This window comes from Zootoca vivipara, chromosome 1, assembly GCF_963506605.1.
Source record: "Zootoca vivipara chromosome 1, rZooViv1.1, whole genome shotgun sequence".
Taxonomy (NCBI): domain Eukaryota; kingdom Metazoa; phylum Chordata; class Lepidosauria; order Squamata; family Lacertidae; genus Zootoca; species Zootoca vivipara.
In genome coordinates, this window is record NC_083276.1 from 66,246,261 (window position 1) to 66,260,051 (window position 13,791).

The 13,791-nt window shown below is 42.2% G+C and overlaps 1 long non-coding RNA gene across 1 annotated transcript; it reads right to left on the reverse strand.

Moving 5' to 3' along the window:
- Positions 1 to 4,269: 4,269 nt before the first annotated feature.
- LOC132592285 (uncharacterized) lies at positions 4,270 to 10,687 on the reverse strand. The gene is made up of 3 exons (XR_009557722.1): positions 10,625 to 10,687; positions 7,854 to 8,006; positions 4,270 to 4,795 (listed from the first exon to the last, which is right to left on the reverse strand). It is a non-coding gene; the product is annotated as an uncharacterized LOC132592285 (long non-coding RNA).
- Between the last annotated feature and the right edge of the window lie 3,104 nt (positions 10,688 to 13,791).

Genomic DNA, 13,791 nt, shown 5'->3' on the forward strand with positions numbered 1-13,791 from the left:
GGTATGTGGGTGTCTGGTTCTTTGTGTTCAAGAGAACACTTGTTATTGCTGTTGGAAGTGGTGTAGGCAACCTAAGGCCCGTGGGCCGGATGCGGCCCAATCGCCTTCTCAATCCGGCCCACAGGCGGTCTGGCAATCAGTGTGTTTTTACATGAGTAGAATGTGTCCTTTTATTTAAAATGCATCTCTGGCTTATTTGTGGGGTGTAGGAATTCATTCATTTTAAAAAATATATATAGTCTGTCCCACCACATGATCTGAGGGATGGTGGACCAGCCCACAGCTGAAAAAGGTTGCTGACCCCTGGTGTAGACCCCTCAGTTCATTGGAGCTAGCCAACTTTGGAAAGGAGATCTCTTGCATGAAGTGAAGCTAATGCAGCAGGAATCTTTTATGATGGAAAGATGACTGGCATCAAGTGAAGCTAAATATTTTTTTGTAAATTTCAGGAAAGGAAGGGACAGGGCGCCATAATCCCTCTACCCCCTGGAACAAGTCTGGGGAGCGTGCAGGGCAGACACAGGAGGAGAAAGGTGAGGAAGTCCCAGTGTGTGTGTGTGTGTGTGTGTCTGTGTGTGTGTGTTCTTTATTGTAAAATTGGGGGGGATTTTTTTTATACCCATTATAAAATTATAAGTGCACAAGGTAAAATAAGACATGAAAAGAATAACAATTGTTAAGATACACCCTTGTAATGAAAAAGACAAAAGAAAATGAAAGTTATAAATTTACAAGGTTATTATTTTACTTATTCTAAACTTAACCTAATGCCGTGTTTATAAAAATGTCCATGGCAAGTTTACGTTTGTACATGACTTGTTAATGTGTTGCAAGATTATACATATCTTCTATCCATTCATTGAAGAGAACCACATTTTTATTTTTCCAGTTCATCAATATCCGTCTTTTTGCCATAGTAAGGGTGGGGAAGTCCCATTGTGCCCATGGAAATCCTTGCACTAATGGAACGGCTGCTGGATCACAGGCTTTGACATTAGGCAGCTGTCACTTGCTTTACATGCTTTATATGTGAAAAATATTTCTTTTGTCTTTCCTAAACTGTCTTTCTTTTTTCCTTATCTCTTTCTACTCAGGTTCACTTTACTCTTATCAACATCTCTTCCCCCATTTTTCCCTCGGGTTGTTGTCCCATAATTGTTGGTTCCCATTGCCCTATCAGTCAATTACTATCCTCGCCCTCGCAATTCACTACATCCCCAATACATTGCGTTTCAAGCCTATACAAGTCTACTCAGAAGGAAGTCCCGTTTAATTCAATAGGGCTTACTCCTAGAGTTAGTGGGTGTAGAAATGCACTGTTAATAGTACCCTCCATTCTTCTTTCAGTATCACCAAGTTTTTATTGGTAGGGTGTGTTGAACCTCTCCCACATTGCAACGAGGACCAGCTTTACTAAGATGCAATGGAAAGCCGTTGCTTCAAGCAGGAGGTGTCAGGAGAGAAGCCATTTCCCCATCCTTTCCTGTCTACAGACTCTGTCATTGTTTTTAATAAAAATGGCCAGAGGTGGGAAGGGAGAAGGGATCATTCTGACCTTTCTTCTTATTCATCATATACGAAAACCCTGTCAAAAGCTGGACTAGTTCTTGTGGATAAAGACCATGTGATAATGGTCTCACAGGGCAAAGGGACGTAGTGACAGCATGAAAGGATAGCTTTGAACAGGCATCCCCAAACTTTGGCCCTCCAGATATTTTGGACTACAATTCCCATCTTCCCCAACCACTGGTCCTGCTAGCTAGGGATCATGGGAGTTGTAGGCCAAAACATCTGGAGGGGATGTTTGGGGATGCCTGGCTTTGAAGCTTCTTGGAAATCACCACTCTTCTCAAAGATGAGACCACATTTCAATTGCCGTTCAGGTGCTAGCCCATAATGTGTTCTATAGTATTGTGCTTCTCAAGTAAAAAAGGTTGCAAACCAGAATGCCCCTCTGTTCAGGCAGGAAGCAATGGTTAACAAAAGTAGCAAATTGATGGGGTGGTGAAGGAAGGAAAGAAATCTAGGAGAACAAGACCTCAAAAAAATAATAATATCTAAATTCTGGGTAGGTAACTCCAAGTATACGATATATTCGAATTTGAGTCTCATTTCCTAGACATTAACTGTCCCCAATCTAGCTTTAGTCAAGTGCAAGTAGTAAGCATGCGAACATGTATAAAAAATGCATCCAGCCAGTTCAATGACCTGATAAGCACTGCTATGTGGTTACACTAGCAGGTGTGCATTTACATCTGTACCATCTACATCCTGGGGTGTGCTCTGTGCTGTGGCTAAATAGCAAGGCAAATTTTGGGGTGATTTTGCCTCTTCCGAAGTAGAACCATTATGTCAACAAAGCACTCTAAGTCAGATTGTGGGGCCCCCAAATCCTGTTTTTTTCTGTACATTATCTCTATGTTTGTTGTGTTTCGCTATGTTTCTGTATAGCGCTGAAGAGCTCTGGATTATTATTATTTTGTTAAAGTAGAGTAGCAGACAGGTGTTTTTTTTAAAAAGCAAACCCAAGTTAAAATAACTTTTAAAAAATTGCCTGCTGCTCTGCTTTCAGGAGGGTAAGGAATCAGCCACAGCTCTACAGCACTCCATAGGCACCAATAAGGGCAGCCTCATTTTGTGATGCCTGTTGGAGAACATCCTCTCCCAACACAAACAAGTGCCAGAAAGTGAGTCCAGGCAGTGTGAAGATGCTCATGTTTTACTCTTAATGTTTTAAGAGTAGACTTAGTCTGTTCTTCAGGGCTCCCATGCCTGCAAATTTCATCTGCTTCTGCCAAAAGAAGGGGGAAAGCAGAGCTTTTTTTCAGCCAGAACTCAGTTCCGGTAACCTCTCAGGTGGACACCATTGCCGTTATAAGAGAACAATGGAAGCTTTCGTGGTGAGTTCCTGCACTTCTTTTTCTAGAAAAATAACACTGGAAAAGTATGGCAATTTTTAGATTCCCCATAAAAATGAATGGGGAACGTACAATTTAATGTTACATAGAGTGGAACAAAATCCAAATCGCAAATCAGTACAACAGAACACAGGAAAAAAAGTACAGATGCAAAATGAATGAGGGAGCATGCAATCCCCTACTATATGCACAGAAGCCATCTTCTGTTATGTAACCTTCTTGCTGAATTAGAGCTATTGGGGTCAGTAGATATTTAAAATGTTTAACTTTAAAAATAAAATCTGGAATTGCAGTTATTAAATACATACCAGGTTGCCCGCTTTCATGAAAACAATTGTGCATTAAGATATTAAAACAAAAGTATTATATCTTATCTGAATTGGAAGACAGATTAGATCACTTCCTTACAGCTACTAACCTAAAGCTGCTTTGAACCAGAATTCTACTGATGAAAAGTACATCTTTTATAGATAATAAACTAAGTAACCAAATAATTATGCCATGCTAACTCTGCAGCTGGTTGAAATGATGATACTATGCTTCAGAGATACAAAAAAAGCTCTTCATGTGAGTCACAGTTACAGAAATGCTATCATCAGTAAGCTATCTACCTCTCCCAGATTCATTAGGGAATGGCTCCACATCTATCATCTACAGATCGTGTGGCAATATTGCTTAACTACAGAGTTCCACATCTGGTGGTATCGATTGGAAAGAAGATTACTATTATTCTCATTGTATAGCTAAATGAATTGATTGGAATATCCCTGTGCTCATAAAATAGATTAAGGGACATGCCCAAGGTCAAATTTCAGGTCAGTGGCAGAGCAGGAAATAAGAATTCCAGCCTCATGATTCCTAGCCTAGACCTGTCTGCAGTAAGTCAGTCTGGTTCTCAAGACATGCCTCACTTCCCAACTATTCCTCCTCTGCAGAGAGCCCATCAAAGGCCCATTATTAACACTCAAAGTTAAAAGCCAGCAGTAACACCAAAGTGCAGGGCAGAAAATTGCCTGCCGATTCTCTTCAGAAAAGAGCTCATTATCTTGGGCAAAACATAGCTTATTCCAGAACATCTGTCAGGAAAGAGGCTTATTTCTGCAGACTCCAATGGTGACATTGCTATTGCTATAAATAAGGTGCAAAAATATTATGCTGCGTATTGTTGTTGCTTAGTCGTTTAGTCGTGTCCGACTCTTCGTGACCCCATGGACCATAGCACGCCAGGCACTCCTGTCTTGCACTGCCTCCTGCAGTTTGGTCAGACTCATGTTGGTAGCTTTGAGAACACTGTCCAACCATCTCATCCTCTGTCGTCCCCTTCTCCTTGTGCCCTCAATCTTTCCCATAGTTTGCTGTGGTCAACACAGTCAAAGGCTTTTGCATAGTCTTTTGCACGTAGAACACAGTATTTATATACTGTAACATTTTGGCATCTCTTTACTTTTTTTTAAGCAGGCCATGGAACTTGGCTCACTAGAAGAAGGATTGAAGGCCTCGTCAAGCTTTTGCTCTCAATCTTGGTGAAGTTTTAAGCTTACACTTGCAGCTAATAAGAATATAGAGAATAATGGCATATGAAGATCATGTCTTGATATGGTGCCGTCAAGGAGAATTAGTTTTAACTAAACTGGAAAAAGGTCCTGGAGATGTGACATGACTTGGAAAGGATGTGAAGGAAAGGAGAGAGGGTCCTGTATATGGGAAGAGGAGTATGCAAAGGTCAAGAGAACAATGGGGTGGTATTCAAGCCAGATGATAGTTACCGTAACTTGTAGACCAATGGGACACATGTCTACCCAGAAGTTTTCATCCATTCGTGTTTAAGGGGGCTTACTCACAAGTACGCTGGCACAGGATTTTGCTTAGGGTTAGCACTGGGGAAGAAAAGAAGGGTAACAGCTTGCTGTATTTGAATGTAATTTTTATAAATGCCTATTTTGCGTGGATATCGATTTGAACATCTGAGGGTTTTATATGGACTTTGTATGTTTAGTTTTAGAGGGAAGTACTGGTGGCTGTGAGCTGGCCGTGTGTGTTGTTATTGTATTTTTCTTTTCTTTTCTTTTTTAAAAGCTATATTTGTTTTTGCTTTCTTCTTTGTTAAATTTGACTAGATGGATAGATAGATGATAGATGATAGATCAAGACAGACAGACAGATAACTGATGAAACAGAAACTGCCCAGCAGAGAAAGGTTAAAATGTGAAAAAGCTGCCCCTAAATGTGCACAACTTTACAGGAAAATGGCCAGTGGAGAAAATACTAAATGCAAAGTATCTGTGTTAACCGGAGATGTCGTCCCCTCCCCCCTAGGCATGTTGAAATGCAGTTGCAAATCCATGTTCCTGCATGGTCACCCATTTATTTAAAAAACTTGGCAAAGATGCTTAAAATAAATCTGCATCTCTTCCTTTTGTACAAGCACATCCACAGCCTGAGAGATGCTCAAGAGCCCTTTAAGTGGCATGTGTGAAATCGGTTGCCTCCCTAACTGGTCCTTACAAAAATAAAGGCTATGTGTAAAGCTTTCAAAAAAAAAACATCACAAAGTATTATGTAATGGGCATTTCTAAACTCATTCTCCATAGTTCACACTAGATGTTATTTCAGTTATGCTCCATATTGACCTCAATTTTTTTTGCTGAAAGTCCCGCCCTGGGACTAAGCTTCTAAGTTCATTTAGCCAAAGTTCATATTAAAATGACCTGTTGGCAAACAGTAACATCTGTGCACATTCCCTGAGATTCAAAAATGCTCTTTCTGAAGATCCTCGCTTCAAAGCAAAACTGTAAAGCCCCTACACTGGATGGGCTGTCCCATTTGGGTGCTATACGCTGCATGTCAACGTGGTAATCATTCGTGATGGCAGCTTGTAGAGAAAGCATATCACTTCTAATGTGATGTCACATCCGTGTATTGGCTTATTATAGCACAAATATTTAAAGCCTATTTACACCACTAGCTGTGGCAGTTGTTGCTTTTAGTCAGCTAGTGATCGCTTTTAGGAATGCTGCCAGGAGCAGAATAATTGTGTGGCTGGAGAAATACTAGTGTGGGAAGGAGCTATAGGACGGACTCCTCCTATGCAGCTTCAGGTGTTGAGGAGCGGAATTCAATATAGCCTTAAGGAGACGGTTCCATTTCTGCTTGCCCAATGAAATAGTTTTCCCTCCCCCCCCCCACTCTGTTCTGATGGTTGCTCCAACCCCCCACAGCAGATTTGTAAATAGGCATGGGATTAGGAGAGGTACTAGCAGGAGTCCTTGCAACGGGTTTCTGCTAATGAAACTGAGTAGTTGAATTTGATCCCAAGATTGCCGACCAGAAAGGAGCCTTGTTGTAGTGGGGAGCCTCCATCCTGTGGGTCTAAACCTGGCCTCCTCGTATGGCCTGTGAGGCCATACGCCCACCCAGCCCAAATAGAAGGCCCAAATGGGTTTCAGTGGGTAGCCCAAGAAATCGGGTCCTCCCTCAAAGAGGGCATGTGTTGCGGTGAGACCTGGCAACCAAACCAGGTTTGGTCAGCCACAACACCGTATTGGTAGGTCCCTTGATGCTGGGTTCATTCTGACCAATGGGGACGCTAGCCAAAATGGATAAAGGAACCTATATATGCCAATGCATTTGACCCTGAGCTTTCTCTTTTGGTCAGTGCATCGGAACACCCGCCCACCTCTCCCTATATTTAGGGCTTGCACACTTGACCTTGCTATGCCGTCATGTGTCATCTGTCGTTGGAACAGGGGCACGGCAGGAATTTTCCCCACTTGGCTGATTGGCTGGTGCCATTTGGGTTTCGCCTGCCACCTAGCAAATCGTCACAACTTGTAAGGTTGTGGATAGGCTCAGGTTCAGGTGATAGGGGTGGGGGAACACTCTTGCCATCCCTGGGCGAAGGGGTATTCCTCTTAAAGGAATCCAGGGACTCAATGGTTTGGTCAACCCTGTGAGGGGTTGTGCCCGTGCCTGAGTCCAGGGGGACATCTGGGTGGTGGACATAGCATGTCCCTGGCTTTCTGCCATTCCAGGTGTTCACCCCAAGTTGACCTATGATGGAGCTCTGGGTCAGCGCTACCTGCCACGGTGCAGGGAGCTAGTCGAACCAGAGCCTATGCAACCACTCACTTGCTGTAATCAATAAAGTTGTGGCCTAAATTCTTCCAAAATCCAAACCAAAATTTGAGTCTTGTGTGAATTTATTTTAGGGGAAGGTTTAAAGGTCTTCACACGCAAATGCAACATATGTCACCATTCTAAACTATTCATAACCATCCCTTATCTACCTGTGCTATCAGCATTATTATGTTTGACACACATTGCCACAAACCAGTTTGGTGTAGTGGTTAGTGTGTTGGATTAGGGTTCAAATCCCTGCTAGCCATGAAACTCACTGGGTGACCTTGGGCCCATCACAGTCTCTTAGGCTGATTGCCTCACAGGGTTGTTGTGATGGTAAAATGGTAAAACCATGTACAGTATGCCACTTGAGCACCTTGGAGGAAAAGTGGGATATATATGTAATAAAATAATAATAATAAGTGAGCAAGTTTTGTAGGTGAAGATATGGTTTTTGAATGAGGTGGATGTTATAATTTTTAAAAACCCAAAGCATTTCACTCAAGTTCAAGCATTGTATAAGCTTGCAAATAAGCTTTGTTGTAAATTCAACAAAGCAGTATCTTCTTTCAAATCCTAATATATCTTCAAAATTAATTTTAAAAAATGGTTCAAAAGGTATTTCTCAATGGGACTCCCATGTATAAAGTCTGTTTTGTCTCTACTTGCTCTTCTAAAGCCAGAAGAGCATTTTCTTCCTCTTTTAAAATTAAACTAGAGTAGTCATAGAGTTATTGATGCATCATCACACATTTCCTGTCTCACAGGTTTGGAATACAGTACCATTTTAAGGAGGATGCTGACTAAAACATTGACCTGATCTCACGTGCGTTGTTGTTGTTTAGTCATTTAGTAATGTCCAACTCTTCGTGACCCCATGGACCAGAGCACACCAGGCACTCGTTTCTTCCACTGCCTCCCGCAGTTTGGTCAGACTCATGTTGATAGGATTCTGAAACTTTAGTTTTCCTGTGTTGAAAGCAGCTAGATTAGTGCATGTTCTCTATCAATATGCATAAGTCTAAGGCACCAAGGCTCATTTGTGTTCCTTTCCCACAGCTTTCGTCTACTTTTTCACGTGTTAACAAACAGCGAAAGAATAAGCAGAAAGACAGGATCCTGCTTTTCCATCCTATTTTTCAGTGTAGCACTCAGTTAACCTGGGACAGAACAACACTTTGCCAACTTCTGTCCTCAAGTGAAACCTTCCACTCCTTTTTAGCTTGGCTTGGTACCTAATAAAGGAAGAATAAATGAGACAAGAAGCTGGGAAAGGTACTAATCATGGTCTAGCACAAAAAGCTCTTTGATCTTTCCTACCTTCTTTTTATAGCATTGTGAGACAAGTATGCCTGCATGTAAACTGTGGTTCTAAAATGCCAGATGCAAGAGTCAGACCCCTAGAATTAGGCTTAGACTGCCAACTGGGCAAGAGGGACACCTGCCCAGGGTGCTGTCTTGAATCAAGCCCTAGCTGGCCTTTCTTTCCAGCTGCCATGGAGCAACCCTTTGGGATTGATTGCATCCACCTGAAGCCGTGCTCCCTTTCTAAGCTGATAAGAGGAAGCTGGTTCTTTATCTGTCGGTTAACTCTGCTCTGCCCTGCCCTTCCTCCAAAAAGACCTCAGGATACCAGACGTGGCACAACCTACTTTCATTCTCATAACAACCATGCAGGACATAAGAACATAAAATGAGTCTTGCTAGATAAGATTAAAAAAATAATGTATCTAGTCAAGCATCCTGCTTCCCACTGTGGTCATTTAGATGCCTCCAGGAAGCCCACAAGCAAGGCATGAAAGCAATAGCCCTCTCTCACTGTTGCTCACCAAGAGCTGGTATTCAACAGTTGCCTCTATCCATTCTCCATCTCATTTCTTTAGTACAGTGGTTTTCAAACTGTGCTCTGAGAAATCATGGGCACGTATCAGGGAGAGTTATTTATAAGAAGGTTGATGAAACCAGACAACTTTCCTCAGAAGACACCACAACTCCTTTCCATCCAGAGCTCCATGAAAGTGCTTGATCAGCTCCAACAGGTATGCAGTGCACCCTCTAGAATAGGCTTCAGAATCTTCTACGGGATGAATGAGGTCTTCTGGTTGTTGCTATACTATGACTTCCATCATCCTCAGCCAGCATGGCCGATGCTCAGGGATGATGGAAGTTGTAGTCCAGCAACTGGTTCCCCAAGCCTGCTTTAGAATCATAGACTTGTAGAGGTGGAAGGGACCCAAAGGGTCAACTAGCCCAAGTCCCTGCAATGCAGGAAGAACATCTAAAGAATCCTTGACAGATGACCATCCAATTTCTGCTGGGAAACTTCAAATAAAGGAGAGCCTGCCATCTTCCAAGGTAGTTCATTCCACTGTCAAACAGTTTTAAGCACCAGAAAGCTCTTCCTAATGTTTAGTCTGAATCTTCATTATTGTGATTTGAATCCATTGGTCCAGGCCTTACCTTCTGGAGCAGCAGAAAGCAAACTTGCTCCATCTTCCATGTGAAAGCCCTTCAGCATGCAAGGGTTCCCTGAAATGGCTCACAAGTTATTCAGTAGATAGGGTAATATGAAAAGGATACAGTCAAAACTCGGTTTGCAACCACCTCCATTTGTGACCGCTTTGGTTTCCGACCACCATGGACCCGGAAGTGTTTACATCCGGGTTCCGCGGCACTCGGATGTGCAGAAGCAATCTGCGCAGTGTGTGCATGCGCAGAAGTGCTCTATCAGCACTTTGTGCACGCACAGAAGCATGCTTTCGGCGAGCAACCGATTCGGGGAGCGACCGGCTCCGCGGAACGGATTGCGGTTGCAAACCGAGGTACCACTGTATTCAGAAAGTTTGGAAACCACTGTTTAAGGAAACATAAATACCACAATAGCCTGGAATTATCCAGAGGCAAAAAACAAACAAACAGAAGAAAACCCTCAGATTGTTCCCTCCCAGCCTCCCTTCAGTTTTGTATGCTTATCCATCTCCAAATTGCCTGAAGATCTGAGTCAGGGTTTAGGGCAGCAGACATCTGGCAAAACCTACTGTGAATAAAGTTAAGCTCTGCATGCTGAAATAAGCACAATGACACTTACATAAGGGATTACACTTCTCAAGCAAATGGAAATGGCTATTGGAGTGTGGGGAGAGGAGATAATAAATACAGGCACAGCAGCTAAGTAATACGGAAACAATTGAAACTTCAAACCTGCGTTACCGCTCAGATTATTTCTTGACATACTGTTCTCCTCTCCTATTTCAAGTGTGGGCTATCCCATAATACAATGCAAAGGGCTACCCTGTCTCAAATGCAGACGTTTTGTACCTGCAGACAGAGCCACGGCTACTCAAATGCTTTCACCTGCAATCCGAGCTTCTGGCTTCCCAACTTTTAGTTCCTTATCATTGGTACATTTTGTCTCACATTTCACAATACACCAAAGATGTATATCAACAGCACAGTATGGCACATTCTGTGGTAGCTGATTCTTATTTCTGTCATGTGGGTTTTTTATGTGCTTGGTAGTGTAGCCAAGGGGAGAGTTTACGAAAGCTCAGTGAAAAATAGACGCTATCCACAACCACTTTCCTTACCTGCCCATTATGTCTGTAAATAGTTATGAAATATACTCGGAGTCCTGTATTGACTTCATGCCCTTTATTGCAGCTTGTAACACAGTGATAGAAATGCCCCCCAAACCTTGGGCTTTTATATACATTATTTACACAATGAGTCCTGTCTGATTCGCTGATTCTGCTTCCCTACTGGAGCCTGATTGGTCTTCTCCTGCAAGCCAATCAGTTGTTGCATTCTAGGATCCTACTTGCCTATTGTTCTAGGATCCAAGCTTAGTACATAACAAGTTATAAGCATGCAACAAACCAAAATGGTCTCCATCCTCCAACTGAGTTCTCCATAAGCACTTAAAAAAATCAAAAACAAAAACAAACCCACACATGGTTCAGTAAAGGCTATGGGCCTAATCTAGTCACGTGAGTATTTCTCTCCTTTGACCTTAATTATTTATGAGGATGATGCTCATCATCTTATATTCCACAATGCCTTCCATGACCATGTTAGTTTGGTTCAGTCTTTGATTGGCCGTATGCCATGAGCTCACCTTGACATGCCTCATGCTACAACTGCAGGGAATGGCTCGCGATTTGCCCAGGGCTACTGAGGAAGAGCAGGATTTCAACTCTAGAATGATTCCAGCACTGTGCCTGCTACAAACAGAATTGCCAGTGCATAGGTCTCACTATGACATTATTCAACTCTGTGCGTTCTGTGTCATATTCTTGAGGCTAAATTCACATGTGCTATTTCTCCAGATACAACTGACATGCCTCTCTGCTGTTCTCCTCTTTTGCGTAGTCAGCTGTGTAAACTGAATCTGATACACTACCAGCCAAAGCAAGTGAGAGGGCCTTTGATCTTTCCTTTCCTTCCTTCCTTCGCTAAGTAATGAATGGCCCAATACTAACTATGTTTATTCAGAAGTAAGTTTCATTGAAACCAACTTCCTAGTAACCAAGTTCACAATTTGCAATCTTGCAGGCCGATCTTGTTAATATTTACTTGGAGATATAAATCACACAGACATCAATCGGACTAACTCCTAAGAAGGTATGTACTGTATAGCTCAGAAGTCCTACATGGGAGTAAGCCCCATTGCATACAGTAGGATTGTGCTGTTCAAATCAGAATTTTAGCATTCTAAAGACACCATTTCCCCCTGTAATTCAATTGCTTTCTTAATAATATAGTAAGTAAATATTTTGCAAAACTACAAATGGATAAAAACAATATCCAATGTGTTATTAATAGCTTGCCTTGAAATTTGTTAGTTGAAAGCTGCACAATTGTACTTGAAGTTCAGTTATATGTCTACTGCTGTAAAGGATGGAATCCTTAGTTTTTACCCTTGAAGGTAGATGTTACTGGTGCCTGTGGATACCTACCAATCTATAGAAAGGAATTGTGCTGGTTTATGACCGAAATAAAGTTTGATACTGATACTGATACAAATAAATGATATGTTTTAAAAGTGTCTAATTATGGTTTACTACATAAACATAATACATAAACATAAATAAAGAAGGCTGATTGCCGAAGAATTGATGCTTTTGAATTATGGTGCTGGAGGAGACTCTTGAGTGTCCCATGGACTGCAAGAAGATCAAACCTATCCATTCTGAAGGAAATCAGCCCTGAGTGCTCACTGGAAGGACAGATCCTGAAGCTGAGGCTCCAATACTTTGGCCACCTCATGACGAGAGAAGACTCCCTGGAAAAGACCCTGATGTTGGAAAAGATGGAGGGCACAAGGAGAAGGGGACAACAGAGGACGAGATGGTTGGACAGTGTTCTCGAAGCTACAAACATGAGTCTGACCAAACTGTGGGAGGCAGTGGAAGACAGGAGTGCCTGGCGTGCTATGGTCCATGGGGTCACGAAGAGTCGAACATGACTAAACGACTAAACAACAACAACATAAACATCAGTATGGTAAATACAGACTGTATCTTTTTAGGAAATGTTCAGCGGCAGAGGATGACTATTTAACTGAAAACACCAGGTACTGATAATACAATAAAGCGTTACCGAAACAGTTGAAAATGCTACATTCTGCTGCATTCTTAAAGGTCCTTTTTGTCAGCATGCAGATGGGCAAGCAACTCAATTCAGTTCACAGTTAAAGATGCCATCCTTCAAAATTCGCAATTTTCTGACTTTTGCAATGCAGTTCTCAAGCCAACTAATGTGTTCAAAAATACATATACTATTCTTTATTTTATTCATTTATTTAATAAAAATTAAACATCACTTGATTGTAAAAAAAACCTCAAAGCAGTTTACAACTAGGATAAAGTGTGCATAAAAACGCATGTGTCTGTGAAAATAGCATTCAAAAATACATTATATTAAGGGAATATTTTGCTTTGCGAAATGTGTATATCAGGCAAGATTGGATATAAAAATGCATATGGGGAGATATTCACATTAAGATGCTGATGAGCTTTTATGCAAATGGACGCTGAAATGTGGATAAATGGAATTAAAGGGTGGAAAATAAGAAACTGAGACGAGCTACAACTGACAGATACGCCCATTCTAATGGTCACCATATTAATTTATTCTGGTCTGTGCTCCTGATTTGAACTAAATGTCAAAAAGACACTGCGAACGATGTTTCTTTCTCCCCTTTTTGGCCCATGTTTGAGCGAAATAATGAACACACTTTCCCTCCACCTTATAGCTCCTACCTACCAATATTCATTTGAGGGAGCACCAAACACTTCTTTGGGTGTTCCTTCCTCCAAGAAAGTTAACACTCCATGCAAGACAAAGTGGGAGCATGGTCACTCCCACCCCCTCCATTGCTCTCCACTGGTTGTCTGCAGTGTGAAGCCTACCTTACAGGTGTGGAGCAGACCCCAGCTGCAGTCCTCCTCAACTTGTGGAGGGCCATGGAAGGGAGAGATTAGGACTGTGAGTGGTGCACATGCATTGGGGACTGAGCCAAGGGGGAGTCTCTCCAAGGCACTGGGCTTTGGGAATGAAGTTTGAGGCTCTGACAGGGTCCTAAAGTCCTCCTTCCTAAAGCCTAGTTAGCGTTTTCCCAGCTTTGAAAAGTAGCTGGGAGGGCTCTAAGACCTTGCTAGATCCATCACACCTCCTTCCCAAAGCTGGATCCCTCCTTACCGGCCTTTGAGAAGGCAGTGTAAGGGCTGGAGGGGGGGTCTACACGCCAAATTTT